Source organism: Alligator sinensis, unplaced genomic scaffold, assembly GCF_000455745.1.
Source record: "Alligator sinensis unplaced genomic scaffold, ASM45574v1 scaffold61_1, whole genome shotgun sequence".
Classification (NCBI taxonomy): Eukaryota; Metazoa; Chordata; order Crocodylia; family Alligatoridae; genus Alligator; species Alligator sinensis.
This window is the reverse complement of record NW_005841986.1, coordinates 211,718-219,331: the sequence shown is the minus strand read 5'-3', so window position 1 is coordinate 219,331 and position 7,614 is coordinate 211,718.

The window sequence follows — 7,614 nt, the reverse complement described above, 5'->3', positions numbered from 1 at the left end:
AAACCAACTGGAGAGGGTAGGCTTCAATTTGGAGGCCTCCCCCCCCCCAAATTGGGGGGGAAGAGAAATCACTTTTAATGGGCTGCTTTAAGGAAAAATAAAGGCCCCCTCCTCTTAGGAAGCCAGATATCAAATCAGCGCGGTACAGACGTCATTAGGACCCGTGCTAAAACATCCATTGGACTATTAGTATTATGATTATTTTGAATAAGGCGATCTCAGTCTTCCTGCAGGACAGATAGATACATCTTTCTATGCATGTGTGTGTGTATTCATATGTGTGTGTATCTATTGTGTATATATATATGTGTGTATATAGATTTATATATGTGTATATAGATGTATATATATATATATGCGTGTATATGTATAATATACATGTACATATGTGTGCATATGCGTGTATGCATCTATATTTAGATATAGATCTATATTTATATCTGTATATAGCTATAGATAGATAGATACCTAAATCTATGTATTTATATCTATCTAGATATATCTATATCTATATGCTTGCATCTATATATAGCTTTGCGTGTGTATATCATTATCTATCTATCTATGTATGTATGTATGTGAGTGTGTATCTCTAGATATGCGGTGACTTCGATGCCGAAGCCAGCCGCGGGCCGGGTGCGGGTGCGGGTGCGGGTGCGGGTGCTGCGGTCGCTCCCGGTCTCCCCGGCCTTTGTTTGTAAACAGAGGAGCTGCGGCCCGAGACAAACCGCGTCTCTCGTAGTAACTAGTGGCTCGGTGCAGAGCGGGGGGGGGTCCGGATTATTTTGGGGGTGGGTGGGATTTGGAGGATGGATCCGTTGTATCCAGCAGCGCTTGGGGCGAGCTGGGGTCCGCACTGCCCGTAGGATAGCGGCCACCCCGGGGGGGTCCCCCCTTGCCCTCGTGCCCCTGGCCTTGATGGGCGAAGCCGGGCTCGGCCCCGGAGCTCCGGGCAGGGGAGGCTGGGGCGCTGGCCGGCCGGGCCCGGGGCTGTGCCCGGCTCGCCCCGAGCAGTGACTTTCCCCGGGATTCAGGGGGTGGGGGGTTGTTGCCCCCTCCAGCACAGCCCCCCTCTCCTCCCCCTTCCCCTTGACTTTGGCGGTGCTGCAAGGTGCCCAGCACCGCACACAAAAGAGGCAAGGGCTCCTCTCCTTAAAGCGCCCTCAGCCCATTTCTTTATGGCTCTCCGGGAGTCTCTCCATGCAGTGACCTATTTTTAAAGGCCTATATTGGGTGATCCGTCATATCAAGCCCAGGCGGTGAGTCCCGGCCGGGGGTGCCGGGGCTCTCTCCGGCCTGGCCCGGGCTCCGGGGGCGGGGAGGCAGCCTGCACGGAGTGATTCAAAGACATTTTTTAGGCAAGGATGGACTTGGCAGCTCTCTTTTCCAGCTGCTGCCCCACGCCTCGGGCCGGCGGACGGGGGGGTGGGGGCCCCCTTCCCCCCCCTTCCCAGCCCGCGCCCTCACGCCTGCGGCCCGGGGGTCTCGGCCGGGGGAGCCGGGGGGCTTCGGTGCAGCCGACAGGGACAGTCGAGGCAGAGTCCGGGCACTCGAAGAGGTCCTCTACACCCAGGGAAGGAAGGAAGGAAAGAAAACTATCTATCTATCTATCTATCTATCCCCCACCCACGCCGAACTGCCCCTCCCAAGCCCGGATCCGTCGTTGCCCACCCGGGAGGCAGTTATTAGCCCGAATGAAGCCAGGAGCGGGGTCCTCTCCGTGGCCCCTTCAGCTCAGCCGGCTCCTCTGCAGCCCCCCAGCCCCTGCCCCTTGCTCCGGCCGGGGACCCGCGTCCGTCCCGCAGCGGCCCCCACGCGTGGCAGGTCCAGGGGAGAAGGGTCGTGCTCCCCAGCTCTGCCCGGCCCCGATCCTGCCTGTCTCTGCAGCTTCAGCTCTTCCGTGTCCTCAGACGGGGGTCCCCAGGATCGGGGCCGGTGGAGACCTCCTCCCCAGGCTCCTGGGGGTGATTTTGGCCTGGTGGTTTCCCAGCCCCGGCCAGTGACCCCCCGGGTCCTTCCTCTGAGCCGCGCCCCGGAGCTGTCCGCCCCCCCACCCCCGCGCCCGAGGCGGGGTGCTCCGCAGGTCCCCGAGCCCGGCTCCGTTTAGCACGGGATTGCTTGGCCCGGGACACCCAGGGAGACTGGGCATAGCGGAAGCATCCTTGGCAAGGGTCCTTATCCAGGCATGGCTGAGGACCTGAGGCTGGGGCGCTCACCCCTGGGCAGGGCAGTGCATTATTCCCCCGGGGGCAACGTCGGAGCAACGAGAAGCTACTATAAGGCTCTAACCCAGACCTTGGTTTAATCTGGGGTTGATTCTCCCAAGATCTCATATGTGCACAGGCAGGGCAGTCATGCATGCCTGTAATTCGGATTAGCGGGTGTGGATGACATTTAATTCGCAGTGTGCACATGGGGCGTGAATGGCATTTAATTCGGATTAGCGGGCGTGGATGACAGTTCATTCAGGGCATGCACCTGGGGCATGGATTGCATTTAACTCAGATTAGTGGGTGCCTGTCTGTGGGCTCAGAACCACCCTGCTTCCCCCTAGCACTGTTCATCCAGACTGGGAGCAGGTGGGGTGGACTTTTGGGTCCACTTCACTCAGAAACATGTCCTGGAGTCTGCAAATCCCCCCCTCTATGGCTTGCACACCTTGCTCCACAATAACTTGCTCTCTGCAGAGGCCTGGATCTGACTCAGCCCCTTCACCCAGCACATGCCCCCATGAAATCCTCCCGTTATAGCCCGCTGGCAGGATCGTGGCCAGCACTTTCCTGTCCGTGGAGCTGAGCTGCTTTCCTTGCACCTACCTGGGGAGGTGGGAATCCATATGGATCTGGTTTGGCAGCAGGGGGGAGACTTTGGATTCCCCCGCTCTGATGGGGTTTCACAAGAGGGTGCCCCCCTCCTACCCCTCAGACCCCCTTTCCCCCCTCAGCAGATGTCAGAGATGGGACAGAGAGTCCTATTGTCTCCCAGGTTTAATAAAGGGCCAGCTCAGCTTGCCTGACCTCTGCTCACTTTTGTCCAGGGAAATGCCACCTGTCACGGGAATATAATTAAAGAACACGGCATAAATCACGCAAGTGTTGATCACCAAAGTGACTGCGTACAAATGACACCTCCTTTCCCAGCCCAGAGGATCCTGGCGGCTCTTCCAGTCCTGTCTGTCTAGTTGAAGGCCCCAAACATGTTGTGACTCTCTGTTAGCAACACACACACACCCAGCTGCTTGCTGCCAGCTCCAGGGCCTGCCTGAGAGGGACTTTCCAGCCCCCAGAATCTAGAAGGGACCCTGAATTTCAGCTGGCTGCGGGCTGAGAGGGGTCATTTTATAGGTGCCCCCCTCCTCAGGGCCTGGTTTGCAAAGGCATCCATAGGCAGTCACCTTCCCGTAGCCCATCTGTGCTTGTTGCCAGCTCCTTTGTAAGTCTGGACAAACTGAACCAGGCTAGGAACAGGAGCTCTCCGCCAGGCACACTCTTGTAGTCACATATTCCCATGAGGCTGGGAATATACCCTCTCCCCCTCCCACAGCCCCTTGCATTTAGACTCCAGGGGGAATCTGAAGTCTGCTTTCTGGGGACACAGAGCAAAATAAGTGTCCCAAAGGGCATCCACACTCAGATCTAGAGGAAGGAAAGTGGTGGAGGATGGTGGAGCTGCCAGCAGCCAAGAGGATGTGTGGGTGTGTAAGGGAGGCCTATCTGATTGCAGATCCTAAAGCCACAGTCATTGCTCACCATCTCAATCTGAATCATAGATTTTAAACCAGCTCCAAATCAAGAACATAAAAATAAGCAAAAGAAGAAAGATCCGTGGGTGTGTGGGGAATGGAAAAGAAATTCAAGGAGTGAGGCATCGCTTTCCTTTCCTTACTCAGCTCCGTTGGGACATGAAATGTGCCGGCTTTCTTTTCTGGAGAATAAAAGTTCTCTTTTTGTGAGACTGGAGGGGAGGGCTGCTAGGGTTGCCCTCCTCCACTTTGCACTGCCCCCGAATCACTGAATGAGGCCCCTGGGATGCGGAGGGATGGGTGGTTTGCAGAGATGACACCCGGGCCAGAATAATTTCTCCCTATGAGAAGTTTGTGGGACCTTTGGCAGAGAGAAAGCCTGGAGGCTGGAGCAGGAGGAGCTTCGACTGAGCTGGGGAGAGGGGCTGAGCCTGTCCTGGGCCTGGCACCCAGGTGCCAGAGAGTTTCCCTTTTGTCGTGTTTGGCATTTCCTTTGCAGACAGGCCCCTTCTGCAGCCAGGTCTCTGAGCAGCAAGGGAGACCGAGAACATTTATTAGTATTAATAGTAGCATTAGTACAGTATTATTAGCGTTATCAGTAGTATTATCATTAATATCATCATCCTTATTCACAATCACGGTAATGAGTATTAGCATTAGTACTAGTACTGGCACTAGCATGAATATTAGCATTGGTATTAGTAGTGGTACTAGTATTAACATTAATATTAGTCCAGATACTGGTGCTAGCATTAGCATTTGTACTAGTATTGGCATTGGTATTAGTATTAGCTCTGGTACTGGTACTAGCATTAATATTACCATTATTAGCAGTGGTACTAGTATTAGCATTAGTATTAATGCTGGTACTAGCATTATTAGCATTGGCATGAGTACTAGTATTAGCACTGGTGCTGGTATTAGCATTGTTAGCCGTGGTACTAATATTACCGTTAGTATTAGTACTGGTACTAGCATTGCCACTAGTATTAGCATTGGTATTAGTATTATACACTAGTACCAGTACTTGCATTAGTATTAGCATTGTTCATAGCATTACTAATATTACCATTAGTATTAGTACTGGTACTAGCATTAGCATTGGCACTAGTATTAGCATTGGTATTAATATCAGCACTGGTGCTGTACTAGTATTAGCATTGGTAGTAGTGGCACTTGTATTAGCATCAGCATTAGTACTGACACTAAAATTAACACTAGCATTAGTATTAGTACTCATATTAGTATTGGTATTAGCGTTGATATTAATGTTGGTACTTGTGTTAGCATTAGAATTAATACCAGCACTGGTACTAGCATTAGTACTAGCATTGCTATTAGTATTGGTACTGGTACTGGTACTAGTACTAGTATTAGCACTGGTATTCAGAGTGGTACTTGCATTAGCCTTAGTATTGTACCGGCACTGGCACTGGTATTAGCATGAGTATTAGTTCTGGTACTGGCACGAGCATTAGCATGCATAGGACTGGTACTGGCATCAGTCCTAGCCGGAGCACGGGTTTCGATTTTCCCACGGGCATCCCCGTGGTTTCCTCCCAGCCCACGAAGGAGCAAGCACCCCTGCCCCCCCGGCTACTCCGGCTCTTTGCACAGAGACTTGACCCGCGTGTGCCCGTGTGCACACGCGTGAACGTGGGAGCCCGGGGTGTGGGTACCGGCTCCCTGCCATCTCCTGCATGAACCCAAGCCCCGAAGTGCCAGGAGGGGCGTCCAGCCCGGAGGCGCTTGCACCTCCTTTCCCCAGAGCACGGGCTTGAACAGACGCTCCCAGTTTATCCCGGGATTTCCAGGCCCGGGGGAACAGAAGGGGTCGGGGGACCTAGAGCTAGCCCGGGACGCCGCTTGTCCCCAGGTCCCGAGGTGCTGGGCACAGCCCGTCCTCCCCGTGCCATCGGCTCGTTGTGAGCAGGGGAGGCGAAGCAAACCCGCGCTCCAGCACGTTTGGACCCGGAGCTCCCGGGAGATTTCCCCCTGGTCTTGCAGCGATGCACTTAGACTCGGGCTCCTAGAAGCAGGGGCTGGGGGTGGAGGGCACCTTCTCCCCAGCCCCTTGCAAGGGCAAAACCCAGTGGGGGCAAAGTGGGCACAAGCCCGAGCCCTGCCCGCTTCTCCCAGACCTACCCCCGCTGGGTTAGACCCAGGCCCAGGTCTCCTCTAGGTCAAGGCTCCAAATATTTTCTGTCCTCCCATGCATCCACCCCCTCCAGCTCCCTGAGTCTCACCCCGAGGAGCCGGGCTCCCCGTTAAGATGCAAGATCAACCCGAGCTGAACACGAATTAAAAGCGATCCAAGCGTGTTACACCGGAGCCGCTCCCTTAGCACAGAGACATTTCCCTCGCTCTCCAGTCACCTGGGCATAAACACACCCACACTCAGGCAGCCGCGGCGACCCTCCCCGCTTCCCAAATCAACCCGCTTCATTTCCTGGGGCCGTTTTGGGGGAAGGGGGACAAAAGCCTCCTCTTTGCAAAAGACTCGTGGGTTTTCATGGCTAGCTCCAGGTTTTGCCTAGAGCTCTGGCTCTGAGATTTGATCCTCGGATTGCCACCGGATTTGTGCAGCCGTCTGTGGCCCCGGAGGGTTTGCGGGGCCGCTGAAATAGCCTGCTTCCCAGCCAGCAGCCGCTCAAACAGTTTGCAAAGTCATCCTGGGTCCCCACCACTTCTCTTCTAGCTCTTAAAGGAACAGAAAAGGAAAGGGTTTTGTAATGCTCCTTGTAAAACACGCCCTCTTCTTTCTTTTAAAGTCCACTCTGTGACTCCAACCCTTTCTTTCCTCGTTCAGGCCGGATCTGCGAGTGCTTTTTGTCACCCGATCGGGTCTAATCCGGGATTGCTTGCCCAGTTTTGGACTGGTCCGGGAGAGGAGGAAAGTGAGCCCTCACGACCAACGATTGGTCACTGGAGGTCAGTTGTTATCCCCCCCCCCCATTTGTTTGCTGGAAGATTTCTGAACAGGAAAATACTTCCCCACTTCATTAAACCGGAGTATTGTGTTAAAGGGAGATTTTCCAGGCTCTGCAGACAGAAGTGACAGGTTTTGTCCCATGTGGCCCCTGAAAACGCTCTACAGTGTGAGCAAACAGAAGTGCACGGCTGCAGAGCGGTTTGAGGGCCCGATCCTGTGAAAACCAAACACAGTTGAAGGTGCTCCAAACCAGAGCGACTTGACTAACGTCTGTCTGCGCCGCCTGCGCCAAGATCGAGATTCGCAGCTCTGCTTTCTCTGCCTGTGCTCTTCGTATCCCTAAATCATCCTCGCATTTTAAGAGTCAGGCTGGAAAGGGACCTCGCTCAACCAATAAACACTCCAGTGCAACTCGTTTAGTTTGCAACGAATAACAATAAACGCTCGTTTCGTTTGCAACTAAAAAAGAGCAGGAGGCTGGGGGGCAAAAAAGGACAGGCACGACATTAAAACCCGTAAAACCAAACCCTTTTTGCAGTTAGGATCAGAGGCAGAGGCCGAGTCTACAACCCAAACTGGGGTTTATTTCACTGGCTGGTGGGGGGACTTCTGAGATTCTCCTTTCTTTTGGCGCGGATGGGCTTCTGCTTTTGTTCTCATGCCCTTTCCAAGCCGGATCAGGTTCTTGATCTCCTCAGATTAGAAGCTGCTTGTTGACTCGCCTCCAAGACTCTTGCCACTCAGCCCCTCCAAAGAGGCGAGGGGATGCTGGAGGGGGGGGAAATGAATCAGGGGAAGTAGAAGCCTCTGGGCAAAGTTTTAACTCCGGACACAGTGTAAGAGCCCGGGATCTGCATGTCCCCCCCGTTCCCTTTCAAATGCTTTGGGGGGTTGCAACAAAAAGCGGGGTGAAAACAGACCGCGGGGAGTGTCCCTTGAA